The following is a 16,296-nucleotide window of genomic DNA, read 5'->3' on the forward strand; positions in this document are numbered from 1 at the left end:
AATATTAATATTAATCTTTTTGCACAGCCAGTGACTCAGTGGTTGAGTGTTGACCTATAAACCGGGAGGTCGCTGCTCAATTCCCTGTTAGGGCACATGCCTGTGATGAGGGCTCCATTCCCAGTAGGTGGCTTGCAGGAGGCAACTGATCAATGATTCTCTCATCATTGATGTTTCTATCTCTCCCTCTCCCTTTCTCTCTCTCTGAAATCAATAAAAAAAATTTTTTTTAAACATCTTTTTTACAATGAACTATTACCGATTTTTTTTTAGTATATCTATGGTCTAATTTGTTCAAGATAAAATAGTGAGTTTTGTTCAATAATATTACATTAGCCCTGGCTGCTTTGGCTCAGCAATTAGAGTGTGGGCCTGCAGACTGAAGGGTCCTGGGTTCGATTTCAGCCAAGGGCGTGTGCCTCGTTGCAGACATGTCCCCAGCCCTGGTCAGGGCTCATGCGGGCAGCAACCAGTTCAATGTGTCTCTCTCTCTCTCTCTCTCCCTTCCACTCTCTGAAAAAACAATGGAAAAAATATCCTCGGGTGATGAGCCTGGCTAAAAATTCATCAATCTTGTTTATCTTTTCAAAGAACCAGCTCTTTTTGTCATTGATCTTTTGTATTTTTTTTTAGTCTTTTTGTCATTTATTTCTGCTCTGATCTTTATCATTTCCTTCCTTCTACTTATTCTGGGCTTTTCTTGTTGTTCTCTTTCTAGGTTTTTAAGTTGTAGGGTTAGAGAGTCTATTAGAGTTTTTCTTGTTTTTTGAGGTAGGCTTATAGTGGTATAAACTTCCCTCTCAGGACTGCTATCATTGTGTCCCATAGATTTGGAGTTGTTGTGTGTTCATTTTCATTTGTTTCCAGGAAGTTTTTTATTTCTTTCTTGATCTCTTTGGTAACCCATTCATTGTTTAAAAACATGCTATTTAGCCTCCATGTGTTTGAACGTTTTTTAGTGTTTTTATTGTGGTTGATTTCTAATTTCATGCCATTGTGGTCCAAGAAGATACTTGATATGATTTCAATCTTCTTGAACTTGTAGAGACTTGTTTTGTGTCCTAAAATGTGGTCTATCTTTGAGAATGTCCCATGTGCACTTGAGAAGAATATGTATTCTATAACTTTGGGGTAGAATGTTCTGTAAATGTCAATTAAATCCATCTGATCTAGTGTGTCATTTAGGGTGACTATTTCCTTGTTGATTTTTTTTGTCTGGAGGACCTATCCAGTGAGATCAGAGGGGTGGTAAATTCCCTTAGTATGACTATATTACTGTCGACCTCTCCCTTTAAGTACTCTAGAAGTTTTTTTATAAATTTAGGTGCTCCTATATTGGGTGCATACATGTTTATCAGGGTCATATCCTCTTGTTGGATTGATCCCTTTAGTACTATGTAATGACTTATCTTGTCTCTCATTATGGTCTTCATTTTGAAGTCCATTTTGTACGATATGGGTATTGCTACTCCAGATTTTTTTTCATTTCTATTTGCATGGAAAATTTTTTTCCATCCCTTCACTCTCATCCTGTGTGCATCTTTTGTTCTGAGGTGGGTCTCTTGTAGACAGCATATATTTGGGTCATGTTTTCTTATCCATTCGGCCACCTATATCTTTTTATTGGGGCATCTAATCCATTTACATTTAAGGTTATTATTGAAAGATACTTATCTACTGCCATTTTATTTCTTTATGCCCATGTTTCTCATTCTCTCTTTCTACTTCTAATTATAGCAGTCCCTTTAACATTTCCTGTAATGCTGGTTTTGTGGTGATAGAGTCCTTTAGCCTTTTTTTGTTTGGAAAGCTCTTTATTTCACCATCTGTCTAGAATGATAATCTTGCTGGATGGAGTAGTCTTGGTTTCAGATCCTTGTTTTGCATTACCTTGAATACTTCATGCCATTCCCTTCTCACCTGTAGAGTTTCCGATGAGAAGTCAGATGACAGCCTTATGTGGGCTCTTTTGTAGGTAACAGATTGCTTTTCTCTAGCTTATTTTAAGATTCTCTCTTTGTCTTGAATTCTTGGCATTTTAATTATGATGTGTTTGGGAGTGGGCCTTTTTGAATTCTTGTTGCTTGGGACTCTCTGTGCCTCCTGAATTTGTGTGACTTTTTCCTTCACCAGGTTAGGGAAGTTTTCTACCATTATTTCATCAAGCAGGTTCTCTAACCCTTGCTTACTTTACACCTCCTCTGGCACTCCTATAATGGAAATATTTTTATGTTTCATGTTGTCCCACAGCTCCCTTAGACTATCCTCATGTTTCTTAATTGTTTTTTCTTTTTGGGTCTCTGAATAAGTGCTTTTTTCCTACCCTGTCTTCTATTTCACTGATCCAATTCTCAGCTTCCTCTAATCTGCTGTTTATATCTTCCACTGTATTCTTTATTTCTGCCGTCATTCTTCATTTCCTTCATAGTTTCCACATCTTTTTTCATGGTGTTGAGCATCTTTACAATCAGTATTCTGAACCCTATATCTTATAGATTGCTTATCTCCATTTCATTTAGCTCTTTTTGTGGAGACATCTCTTGTTTTTTCATTTGGGGCTTGTTTTTTTGTATCCCCATTTTGGCTGCCTATTTGGGTTTGTTTCTATGTACTAGGTAGGCCTGCTAGGACTCTCAGTCTTTTTGGAAGATCTCTGGTGCAGGCTAATGTCAGGTGTAGTTTGTGACTGTTCTTGAGTACCCTGTTTGGAGCTATCAACAACCCACAGCTTGAGGTCCTCTCTCTTGGGGTTGGGTGCATTTGGACAGGACCAAGATACACACCAAAGCCTGCTTTTCCAAGGCCCGGGTCCAGAAGCAGATCAGGCAATGACTCAAAGCACCCCGAGGTCTGCCTCTGCCTGAAGACTGATTAATCTGATTCTCTTAATGAGCCTCAAGCTGTAGAAACTCCACAGGATAGGGCAGCTGGTTGTTATCAGTCTCTTAATGAGCCTCAGACTGTAGAAACTCCTCCAGGTAGGGCCAGAGGTTTTCCAACAAGGTGGGGCAATTACTTCCCTCTCAGGCAAAAGATGCTTGGAAGGTAAATGCCTGCCTCTTCTGTATGGGGGAATGACTTGGCACAGGAATCCAGATGGGTGTCCTCTGAGCTCTGTCTCCAGAGACCACAGCTCCAGTCTACTCTGCCCTCCCTCTGCTGGAGCCCAAGGTGAGTGGCTGCACAAAACTTTGTGTGTTGGCTCTTTATGAGGGTGCCTGCATTTCCAGCTGTCTCTCCCTGGTAGACAGAAACCCTACTGCTTTTCACAGCCAGATGTTATGTCAGTTCTGGTGCTCTTGGCTGGGAAGCCCAGCCTGGGGTTTAGGCCCCAGAGCCTTCAGTGGGAACCCCCCACAGCTGAGATATCCCTCTAGACCTTCAGCTGCTGTCTTTGGGAGTCCAGGCATCCCTCACATGCCTCCGCACTTCCTACCAGTCTCTATGCAGTCTCCACTTTTCCTCCTTGGTTATGAGGGTGCTCTCCAGCTCATCTTCAGTTGCAGTTGATTATTCGGGATGATTTTTCTATATTTTAGTTGTAATTCCTATTTGGTCCCGGGAGAGTGTCAGTGTAGCTTCCACTCAGTCTGCCACCATCTTTAATCTCTTACTATTCAGTCTTTGTTTTTTATTTTTCAATCAGAGTTTACATTCAGTATTGTTCTGTACCAGCTTCAAATGTATAGCAAAATAGCCAGAAAACCATGCACCTTACAGAGTGGTTTCCCCAATGCCCCAAGCACCTGCCTGGCCCCATACATAGTTATCACATCAGTATTGACTACATTCCCCAACTTGTAATCTACATCTTTGTGACTGTTCAGTAACTACCAATTTGTACTGCTTAATCCTTTCACCTTATTCACCCAGCCTCCCAACCTGCCTCTCTGACCACTGTCAGCTTGTTTCTTGTGTCAATGAGTCTGTTTCTATTTTGTTTATTTTGTTCATTAGATTCCCCATATAAGTGAAATCATATGATATTTGCTTTCTCTGTCTGATTTATTTCACTGAACATAATACCCTCTAGGTTATCCAGTTATCCGTTGATGGATGCGTAGGTCCTTTGCCAATTTTTTAATCATTTATTTGTTGTTGTTGTTGAGTTGCAGGAATTGTTTTTATATTCTGGATACTAGCCCCTTATTACATATATGATTTACAAATATTTTCTTCCAATTAGTTGGTTGTTTTTCACTCTGTTGATTCTTTCCTTTGCTGCACAGAAGTTTTTAAGTCTGATGTAGTCCCCTTTGTCTATTTTTGCTTTTTGTATCATATCTAAGAAATCATTGATAAATCCAATGACATCAAGATATTTTCCTATGTTTTCTTCTAGGGGTTTTATAATTTCAGGTCTTACATTTAGGTCTTAGATAAATTTTGAGTTAGTTTTTATATATGGTGTATGTAGGGGCATTCTTTTGCATATGAATATCCAGTTTTCCCAGCATTACTTGTTGAAAAGACTATTCTTTTCTCATTGAATGGTCTTGGCACCCTTGTTGAAAATCAATTAATCATATGTCTGAGCATTTATTTCTTGGTTCTCTATTCTATTCCATTGGTGTACATGACTGTCTTTATGCCAGCATCACACAGTTTTGGTCATTGAAGCTTTGTAGTAAGTTTTGAAATAAAGTATGAGACCTCCAACTTTATTTTTTTTTTCAAAATTGTTTTGGTTCTTCAAGGTCCCTTGAAATTCCATATTAATTAGGATGGATTTTTATATTTTTGCAAAAATGCCATTGAAATTTTGATAGGGATTGTATTGAATCCATAGGTCACTTTGGGTAGTATTGACATCTTAACAATATTATGTCTTCCAATTCATGGACACAGAATGTTTTTGCATTTATAGCTGTCTTCTGTAATTTCTTTCAGCAACATTTTATAGTTTTAGTGTATAAGTCTTTTGCTGTTTTGGTTAAGCTTATTCCTAAATATATTATTCTTTCTGATGCTATTGTAAATGGAATTGTTTTCTTTTTTTAATATGTTTTTATTGATTTTAGAGAGAGAAGGAGGGTGAGGGAGAGAGAAACAGCGACCAGCTGCCCCTTGCATGCCCCTTACTGGTGATAGAGCCCGAAACCCAGGCATGTGCCCTAACCTAGAATTAAACCAGCGACCTCTCCATGCATGGGACAGCACTCAACAAACTGAGCCACACGAGCCAGGGCTGGAATTATTTTCCTAATTTCCTCTTTGAATTGTTCATTGTTAGTGTGAATGCAATTGAATTTTGTGTGTTGGTTTTGTATACTACAGCTTGGCTGAATTCATTTATTAGTTCTAACAGTTCTTTTGTGGAATCTTTAGGTTTTTCTACATATTTTATCATGATCATATCATCTGTGAACAGATAATTTTACTTCTTCCTTTCCAATTTGGATGCTTTTAATTTATTTTTCTTGCCCGGCTGGGCGTGGCTCAGCAGTTGAGCGTCGACCTAGGATCCAGGCGATCGGGGTTCAATTCCCGGTCAGGGCACATGCCCGGGTTGTGGGCTTGATCGATGACTCTCTCATCATTGATGTTTCTGTCTCTCTCTCTCTCCCTCTCCTTTCCTCTCTCTGAAATCAATAAAGATATATATATATATTTTTAAATTATTTTTCTTACCTAATTGATCTGGATACAACATCTACTGCTATGTTGAATGGAAGTGGCCAACATGGACATCCTTGTCTCATTCTTGATCTTAGAGGAAAAGCTTTTAATCTTTCATCATTGAGTATGGTGTTAGCTGTGGCTTTTTCACATTGGATTTTTTAAAGTCTCTCATTATTTGCTTATCCTGAGGCTAGAAAGGAAAACCAAGAAACTCTCTCTACCAGATTTCACCTGTGGTATGTATAAATTGGGTGAATTCTTTTTCCCCCCATGGTTATAAAACTATCTCAGAGTTCCTGGCCTGCCAGTAAGTGACTTTCCTTTCTTGCCTATATGGCTTAAGACCCTATAAGCCAACAGCGTCAAGCCAGTTTTTTTTCAGTGGGCTCCCTATAATCAACCTTAATTCTCTAACTGTAGCTGGTTGTACCTGATTAAATGAACATCATTCTCAAATATGACATTTCAGGTAAGGCCTTAGTTGTATAACCAATGTTTCCAATTATATCCTGGTAAAAAGGAGAACAGATTCCTATTTAACATGTAAAAATTATAATATTGCCATGAAAAGTAAGAAGACCCAGTTAGAGTTTGTAAATTCTCCGGAGGGCTGGGAATTAGTGAGAATAAAAGAAAGTCATTTACAAATGTTTCATTTCAGTTTACAAATGCAGTATCAAGTAAATTGTTATGGGTTATAGATAGTGTAAGAAAGACACAGGGCCACATTATATATCCAGAGCACAGGAGATTAAAACAGCATCAGTGTTACTGAACAGAAAGAGTTCATCTACTCAGCGCTAATAGAGCTAAGCACTAAATGCCAAGAATTTCAGTGGAGAAAGATTGGTTCATTTATTATGAATGGCACCACCCAGGAGCATGGGAAGCTAATGCCCCAAAGTCTGAACTCCCCAGTGGCCTATAGGTTACAGATTATATGGGGCAAAATCACAAGGCACGGTGGGTTAGGGAGTTCCTGGTTGTGCTGGGAGCTGATTGGTCAGAGGTGATTTAAGGGTAATGAATCATTTCTTCAGGTCTTCAGGACAGTCCTGAAGTCTGTTTTGGGGTCCCTCTGTCTGGTCTCATGGGAAAGTAACCAGGGGGTTGTTCCACTTTAGGGCTTAGGAACTAAAACATAACATAGGTCAAGATGTTATCTTTAGTCTGCCAGAGGTCAGGACCTTGTGATCATTAGTCATGTCTGGGCTACTGTCTTCTGTTGCCTTGGAGGTTGCTGATTATCTGAGGGGCATATATACTGTATAGAGAAAGATATGATTTCTAGAACTAGGATTTAAAGCTAAACTTAAGCAAAGTCATAAGGGCCCTCAGTTTTATAAGCAATATTCCAAATGAAAACTATAATCATCCTTCATCAGGTCATTCAGTCCTAAATAATTAACTCTTGTTCTGCTGGATCTTGGGTTAGTAATTTCATGAACCCATCTGCTTCTCAACTAAAAAGCATTCTGAAAATCATGACATAGTCCATTGGTATTTTAAAGTTGTTGAAGCAATGACTTTAGAAACCAGTATCCACAAATTCACTCTTTCAAGTGCCAATAGGCTGAAATACCTAGCATAGCCCTTTTTGGAGAATCATTGTAACAGCACACTAGTTCTGCACCCTTAAAGCTGATTGGTGAGAATATATATACATATATATATTTCAGACAGAGGAAGGGAGAGGGAAAGAGAGATAGAAACATCAATGATGAGAGTCATTGATCTTTTCCCTCCTGCACGTCTGCTGCTGGGGATCGAGTCCCCAACCCAGGCACGTGCCCTGACTGGGAATTGAACCACAATCTCCTGGATCATAGGTTGATGCTCAATCACTGAGCCACGCCGGCCGGGCCAGATTGGTGATTAATGCAATCCTTGAGATATTTTACAGAGACAGCACTGTGCATATGCCACCCCTGTTGCAAGATGACCCTGGAACTAAGAATCTTCAGTCTACGGAACTCAAGTAATGGAAGTGTAGCCACTGGAGCTCTTTACGAAGTGCAAGGTCCTTCAGTAAGAAAGATAAGTGTAAGAAGCAACAACCTCTTCTCTTCCTCTCCACCATCTGTTCTGCAGCTGCTAAGCAGTAACCATGCGTGAGCGAATCTCCATCCACATTGGCCAGGCTGATGTCCAGATTGGCAATGCCTTCTGGGAGCTCTGCTGCCTGGAATATGACATCTAGCCTGATGGCCAGATGCCAAGTGTCAAGACCATGGGGGCGGGGGTGGCAGAGATGACTCCTTTTTTATTTTGTTTTAATCCTCATCTGAGGATATTTTTTCCATTGCTTTTTAGAGAGAATAGGAAGGAGGGAGAGAGAGAGAGAGAGAGAGAGAGAGAGAGAGAGAGAGAAACATTGATGTGAGAGAGACACATCAATTGGTTGCTCCTGCACATACCCCGACGGGGCTGGGGATCAAACCTGCAACCTAGGTACGTGCCCTTGACTAGGAATCTAACCCACGACCCTTCAGTATGTGGGCCAACATTCTAACCACTGAGCCACACTGGCCAGGGCTGGAGATGACGCCTTTAACATCTTCAGTGAGACAGGTGCTGGCAAGCATGTGTTCAGGGCAGTGTTTGTAGCCCTGGAACCCACATTCATTGATAAAGTTCAAACTGGTACCTACCGTGAGCTCTTCCACCTGAGCAGCTCATCACAGGCAAGGAAGATGCTGCCAATAATTATGCCCGAGGTCACTACACCATTGGCAAGGAGATCATTGAGCTTGTCTTGAACTGAATTCAGAAACTGGCTGACCAGTGCACAGGTCTTCAGGGCTTCTTGTTTTTCCACGTCTTTGGGGGGAACTAGTTCTGGATTCATTTCACTGCTGATGGATCATCTCCCTGTTGATTATGGCAAGAAGTCAGCTGGAATTCTCCATTTACCCAGCCACCCAGGTTTCCACAGCTGTAGTTGAGCCCTACAACTCCATCGTCACCACCCACACCACCTGGAGCACTCTGTGCCTTCACAGTTGACAAGATCATATATGACATCTGTCATAAAAACCTGGATATTGAGCACCCAACCTATACTAACCTGAATAGGTTGATAGATCAAGTTGTTTCCTCCATCACTGCTTCCCTCAGATTGGATGGAGCCCTGATTGTTGATCTGACCGAATTCCAGACCAACCTGGTACCTATCCCCGCATCCACTTCCCTCTGGCCACATATGCCCCTGTCATGTCTGCTGAGAAAGCCTTCAACAGCAGAGCGTGCCAATGTGTGCTTTGAGCCAGCCCACTAGATGGTGAAATGTAACCCTCAGCACAGTAAATACATGGCTTGCTGCCTGTTGTACTGTGGTGATGTGGTTCCTAAAGATGTCAATGCTGCCACTGCCACCATCAAAACCAAGCACATCATCCAGTTTGTGGACTGATGCCCCCCTGGCTTCAATGTTGGGCATTAATTACCAGCCTCCCACTGTGGTACCTGGTGGAGATGTGACCAGAGTACAGTGGGCTGTGTGCATGCTGAGCAACACTTCAGCTATTGCTGAGGCCTCAGCTCTCCTGGACCACAAGTTTGACCTGATGTATGCCAATGTGGCTTTGTTCACTGGTACATAGGTGAGGGTGAGACAGGCCAGTAAGCCAGGACAAGTGAAATAGGGAAACTGAGATAGATGGCTCAACAAAGTGACAGAGCAATTTACAGCAGATACAGAAGGTCACCTTCTTAGAAGTAACATCTAGGCCTGAATTGTACTTGAACTCCAGACCCAGAAAAGCAGCAAAACCAGGTGGGTGGCACCAGGACCAGCTGTGATTACTGACCACCCCCTGCCCTGACACTGACCAATAGGTGGAGAACACGGCCCTGGAGGAGCACACCTAGAAAACTGATGCATATTCTGCTAAAACCCTCCCCTGAGACCTCTCCTAAGATTCTCACCTGTAAGAAGGAGATAAAACCTCAAGACAAAGGACCCTGCAGGTGCTCTTCCCCTGGGGAGCAGTCCCCACCATTCCCTTTCCCCTCTTCTTTCCCCACTTCTTCCCCCACAGGCATGCATCTCCTAAACTCTAAGGGGCACCACAAGACTTGCAACCAGGGGAACAATGGGCACCAGCAGTTCGTCCCAGGTTAACCCCTGAACCTGATCCCAAGGCCCCCTTTTCTCTGACTCCCCAGAGAGCTTGGGCAGCCCAGACTAGGCTCTCCTGTTGCTTTTTATACTCAGCCCTTTCTTGTTTTACATCCCCAGCTTTAATAAATGTTTCCTCATAGTCATCTAGATTCCTGTTGTGAAATTTTTACTGCACGAAGTCAAGAACCTACACACTACTGCTGGCCCTACGCAGACCCGCCAAGGGCCAGGTCCCCTTTACGGTAACAAGGGCATGGAGGAAGGAGAGTTTTCTGAGGACTGTGAGGATATGGCTGCTCTTGAGAAGGTTATGAGGAGTGTTTGACCGACACGGGCAGAACAAGGACGATGGGCCAGGCACAGAAACTCACCAGGGCAGAAAGCTCCGATGCCTAGTGTGGACAAAAAGGGGCCACATACTAAACCTGACAAGCTCAGGGGAGGCTGGCATGGTGGCCTTGCAAACTCGGAGACCTAAAAGTAACCAAATAGGATGGTCTGAAATTAAAACTTTCTAACTAAAAGCAATATATGGCAGGTAGTTCTGTCCTAGGCTGGTATTTTTTGATAACAAAGGTTAATTTTCACCTTAACTAAGCCTGTCTTTTTGCATCTGAAATAACATATCTGATGAACATGCCTTTGCAAAACAAAGCAATCCTGCCCCCCCCCCCCAGTGCACCAGGGTCAAGACCAGGAATCCTCTCATTGTTATTGTGATCTTGTTAAATGTTGACTTAACTATGCTGTACCCACCAATGTAAAAGAAGTATATGCCTATCATTTTACATTTTATCCAATCTCAGAGATTTCCCTGGTTTGCTTTCTCCCACCTCCCTAATCTATCACTAATAGATTTCATGCAACCCACTTACATCTCCTCTTTTGAATGTAATGTATAAAGCAAGGTTCAAAACTGCTATTTTCCTGAGCGTTATCTCAATCCTTTGAGATTTTGCTTCCCAGAAATTGTCGACAGTATGGCTCAAAAGAACTCACAAAAATTCTTCAAAGATTTGAATATTTCTTAGGTTAACACTAGCAAGGGGCAAAACTGGGAAAACAAGAACCTTGTCCCCAAGGTAACCTATCCTCCTCTAGCATATAGCTGGTCCTGTGGGAGGGCGGGTGTTAGACTCCCTGAGCTGTTTTCTCCCGAAAGATAACATCTAGGCCTCAGTTGTATTTCACCTCCAGGCCCAGAAAAGCAGTAAAACCAGACAAGTGGCTTCGTGGCTGCCTCAGGACCAGTAACATTGACTAATGATTCCCTGCCTGCCCCCACACCCACCAATCAGTGAAGACCATAATCCCGAAAGAGCACACCTGGGAAGCTGATAAATATTCTATTGAGACACTCCCCTGAGATTTCCCTTAAGATTTCCACCTGCAAGAAACAGATAAATACGTTCAGGACAAAGAACCCAGCACACCCTTCTGAGCACCAGCGCCATCTCCTTCTGTTGTAGGCGGCGGAAACGGCACCAAATCACTGACTGGTGGGGTCAGGCTGGACTTGAATTCAACCACCTCAGTACTTTGGTTCTGGCTGGGAAAGAATTCAGAGCCACAGCCCAAACTGCAAGAGAACATTTATTTCGTTAATCACAGAGGTAGAAAAAGTAATTCCTAGAAGAAATGGGCTTAGGAGACAAGTTATAAAGGCAAAGAAAGGGCCCTTGGAGCTTGGGAGTGAGGAAGCTAATGCTAATACTGACATGCCTGGGGGTGGGGGGAAGGGAAGTGAAAGGCAGAGTGAAAGTCGGGGCCTGCTCCCAGGAGGGAGAGCTCGAGGCGTCCTTGCCTAAGGGTTTTAAGCATCAAGATCTTAGGGGAGGTCCCAGGGAAAGATTCATTATAATATTCAGAAGTTTTCTAGGTGTGTCCTTCCAGAGTTATGGTCTCCATTGATTGATTGGCCTGAGCCAGGGCAGGGGCCATTATCCAATGCAGCTGGTCCTGAGGTCAGCTGTGGCTGGTTTTGTTGCTTTTCTGGGCCTAGAGCTGAAATACAACTGAGGCCTAGGTATTGTCTCTAGGGAGGAAAGGTCAGGGGGTCCAAAACACAAGACTAGAAATATGCTAGGGGAGGAAAGACCATCCGGGGGTGAGGTCCCACCTTACACTTGTCCAATGCTAGGCACCTGGGGCTTTCCACCCTGATGACCTTCTGTACCTGGCCCATTGTTCTTGGTCAGCTCATGTCTGTCTAACTGCCTACCACAGATTCAGCCACATAAAATCTGTTCTACCCTCCCCCCCCCCATAAACCAGTTGCTTATATTGGGCAGAAAGACAAAGATTACATGAGGAAATGGACAAAGAGGAATAAGAATGGGCATTATGGCTACAGGTTATAGGAAATACGGGCTGGAGGTTTGCAAAGCGCAGCTACTGAGGACTCCATTGTTTCTGGAACAAGGTTGCTATCTTTCTACGATAAAGGAGAATGGATGGCACTCCAAAGTCAACTCCCACATCCCTGGGTGTACAACTCCCCACCAGGTTAGAAAATACTTTCTCTAATTAGAACAGAAAAATCACGGTTAACACAGCATGATTAATATTTTTTATAATTATAGCTAAAAATCATGGTTAACAGAGCATGATTAATATTTCTGCCCCTAACAAGCATAGTCTCTCTTGTTGCTTCTTCTATGCACCTTCCTTGTCTCACTGTCCTAAGTATATTTTTGCTGCCATCATGGACCCATTACCCTTTGACTCAGTGCTGTGTAGCCCTTCCCTTTGGATATTCCCATCCCCCATCCCCTTTTCCTTAAATAAATTTACTTTTTCTTTACTCACCGTCTGAGATGGCTATTTAGCCTGCCTGAGCACTATCGACCTTAACCTTTCAAGGAGGTTGGTGTGGATTCTGTTGAAGGAGAGGGTGAGGAAGGAGAGGAATACTAAAGTTAAAATGTCACAACGGTACTGCTTTTACAGAGAAGCTTATTCTGTTTTAATCATTGAAAAGTTGTGGCCTGGTCAGTTAATTTGTATGTAGCAGTGTATACTCTCTTATACAATTACCGGTCTATGCTTTAAAACATGACACTTGGTTACAGACCCAACCAGTCCATTTCTCTGATGGGTTTAAATAAAGTATTCCCTGTCTTAAGTGGGAAAAAAAAGAGATCTGGTGCCTAGACTAAGTATGGACAAATGCAGAACTGACCAGTCAAACCCTGACAGATTGGAATTCCTTTGTGCCTTCTCTTGCCCCTCGACCCTATATCATAATTGGCCAACTTCCGAAACCCTCCCATCAAAATCTGACCCACCAGCATTACCCCCTGCCACCCTGTTCTCCCTAAACCTTACAACTTGTCCAGACCCCAGATTGGGAAGACAGATTTGAGCGGTGTCTCCTGTCTCCTGTGGGTCGACTCAGCAATAAATAACTCTTTTTTTTCCCTCAAAGGCCCATGTCTTGGTTCCTTTGGCCCTCAAACAGTGGGCCTTTGCTCACTAACATCAGCTTATTTCCAGAACCCCAACAGCTTGACATGTATTCACATTGGCCATACAGGCAAGGGTTGAACCATTGCTCATTTAAGTCATGAAAGAATGCTTTTCGGTCTTCCCAGAGCATAAGAGTAAGCAAGGCTTCTGAGCAGCTGTTACCACCACACCGTTTCACACTCACTCCCTGCCCCACTATCTAGTGGGAGGTTATCCAGAAACTTTCTTATTTGTTGCCTCCTGGATTCTAATGGGATGTGTCTTTCTACCTCTTTCCTTCAGGGCGCAGCTGTAGGCTATATACAACTTCAGCTGCAGGACAGCATTGACTTCTCAGAAACAGGATGTCCAATTATCCATGTTACAGTCATTTGGCCCCTTTGGTTTTTCCCACCTCGAGGGACAAGGGGAACTATTACCTTTGGCTACCCATCCTTTTAAGGTCTATGTAAGTAATGCATTGTCCAAATCTAAAAAGGGCTCATTGTTTTCTTTACTAACCAAATCAGTCATCTTGTCTTTGTGTTGACATTCATTTCCGCCGGCCTCTGAGATAGTTCTTTCTTGAAAACACATCTGTGGCCTGTGGATGATTTCCGAGTCTTCAGGCAAGTATTAGAGTAATTTGTAGATGTGATTACAGTAATCTGTAGATGCGATGTTGTGATTTATAATTAGAAATATATATTTGGTTTTGATCCCTGTTCCTGGCACAGAGCTCCTAAAAACCCTTGAAATTTCCTAAGTGAAGACAGCAAAAAGGGAAAAATATGTATCTTTTGTTATGTTAATGAGGTGAATTGGGATGCCCCTAGGTAACTGGGAATGGGGCTGGTTGCCAGGGGAACCAGTGATTAGAGGGTTGGAACTTTCAGTTCCATCCTTTCCCCCACCTTCCGGGAAGGGAGAGGGGCTAGTGATTTAATTCAATCACCAGTAGCCAACAAATTAGTCAATTGTGTGCGTGTGTGTGTGTGTGTGTGTGTGTGTGAGAGAGAGAGAGAGAGAGAGAGAGAGAGAGAGAGAGAGAGAGAGAGAGAGAGAGAGAGAGAGAGAGAGAGAGAGAGAGAGAGAGAAGCCTCTATAAAATCCCAAAAGGATGGGGCCTGAGAGCTTCCAGGTTGATGAACACGTGGAGATTTGGGAAGAGTGATGCACCTGAAAAGGACAAGGAAGCTCCGTGCCCCTTCCCACATACCTTGCACTATACATCACTTCCATCTGGCTGTTCGTGAGTTATATCTTTTTATAATAAACCAGAAGCTAGTAAGTAAAATATTCCTCTGAATTCTGTCTATAGCAAATTAATTGAACCCAAGTAGAGGGTCGTTGGAAACTCTAAATCTATAGCTGATCTGTCAGAAGGACAGGACTTTCAATTGGCGAGGAGAATATTGTAGAACTGAGTGCATAATCTGTGATATCTGACACTGTCTCCAGATAGATAGTGTCATAATTGAGTCGAATTGTAGGTTATCCAGCTGGTGGAGAGTTGCTGGGTGATAGGGAAAAAAAATACTTCAGAATTGGTGTCAGAATTGGAGTAGATGACATGGGCTTAAAACGGCAGTGGTTAATTTATTGATGGTAATTTTCTAAAGTGAAAGAGCTGATATGCTTAAACCAGAATAATGCAGTTGACAAAGAAATCTTGTTTTCTGTGGCATGTGGTAAAAATATATACCAAGAGAAAGTCAAAGAGATTTATTAAGTCTGGAGTAGGTCCTAAACATCTGTATTCTAATAAAATTTTATAGGAAAGTCTTTGCCAGCCTATACACATGGATTTGTCATTGTGTAACTTGCAATTTTCACCACACATTTTGTTTCAGAGCTTCATCTACATTCTAGTTGCTATAGCCCTAGTTCATACATTTTGACTGGTTTATTGTATTTTGCTGTATGATTGTACCATGATTTATTTATCCAGAACAATCTGTTGGTGGATGTTTGTGTTGTTTTTAGATTTGTGCTTTTAAAAATAATAGTGCAGCCCGGCCGGCATCGCTCGGTGGTTGCGAGTCAGCCTATGAACCAGGAGGTCACTGTTCGGTTCCCCGTCAGAGCACATGCCCAGGTTGCTGGTTTGATCCCCAGTAGGGGGCATGCAGGAGGCAGCCAATCGATGACTCGCTCTCATCATTGATGTTTCTATCTCTCTTCCTCTCCCTTCCCTGTTTTTATTGATTTCAGAAAGAGGAAAGGAGAGGGAGAGAGAGAGAGAGAAACATCAATGATGAGAGCGAGTCATCGATTGGCTGCCTCCTGCATGCCCCTGACTGGGGATCGAGCCCACAACCCAGGCACGTGCCCTGATCAGGAATCAAACCCCGATGGCCTGTATCCTAGGTCAATGCTCAACCACTGAGCCATGCCCGGCTGGGAAAAACATATTTCTTTAAAAAAGAGTAGTGCAGAGATCTTTCTTGTACAGATCTTTTTGAGCACATGTGCCAGGGGTCTGGGTATATAATTGTGGGTCCATTTGAGGTGTCATCAGATAGGTACAATCTGCTACATATGACCAAATTGCTCTGCAAAGTTGATGTACTAGGTCACAGTCCAACTAGTGTATGGAGGTTCCCATTGCTCTACGTTGTCCATCTAAAAAGGAGGCTGAATGCCTGGTTCCATACACAGGCATTTGAGTCAAGCACATGAAGATTATGATAGCAGCTCTTCCTCTTAGCTGTGTGACCCTGGAATATGTACTTAACCTCTCCGAGCCTTACTCTTATAGTCTGTAAAGGCTATCCTGGTAACAAACAGAATATATAGAACATATAGACTAGCAACAAATGTTTGTTCCCTTCCCATTCCATTTTTTCCTCTCTTTAAAAGAGGTTTTGTTTTAACTTTAAGATTATCACTATGTCTTAGAGAACATTTGGGGGATGTTAAAAGAACAAAGGAGAACAAACACACTCGTGTATATTATGTAACAGATTTCAGGGCTATTTCTGTAATAAGGAATACTATCACAAGAATGAGTTGTCTGTTGGAGTGAGGTGGGAGAAAAACAGATAGTCTTTTCTGTTGAATGGTTATGCCTTTGCTCTGACTTCCTCGGTTCCAGTAGGTTC

The 16,296-nt window shown here is 42.5% G+C and overlaps 1 pseudogene; it reads left to right on the forward strand.

The window, feature by feature from the left end:
- Positions 1–7,454: 7,454 nt before the first annotated feature.
- Positions 7,455–12,661, forward strand: LOC148090441 (tubulin alpha-1B chain-like; annotated as a pseudogene).
- The last annotated feature ends 3,635 nt before the right edge of the window (positions 12,662–16,296 follow it).

Source organism: Miniopterus natalensis, chromosome X, assembly GCF_054644295.1.
Source record: "Miniopterus natalensis isolate mMinNat1 chromosome X, mMinNat1.hap1, whole genome shotgun sequence".
Taxonomy (NCBI): domain Eukaryota; kingdom Metazoa; phylum Chordata; class Mammalia; order Chiroptera; family Miniopteridae; genus Miniopterus; species Miniopterus natalensis.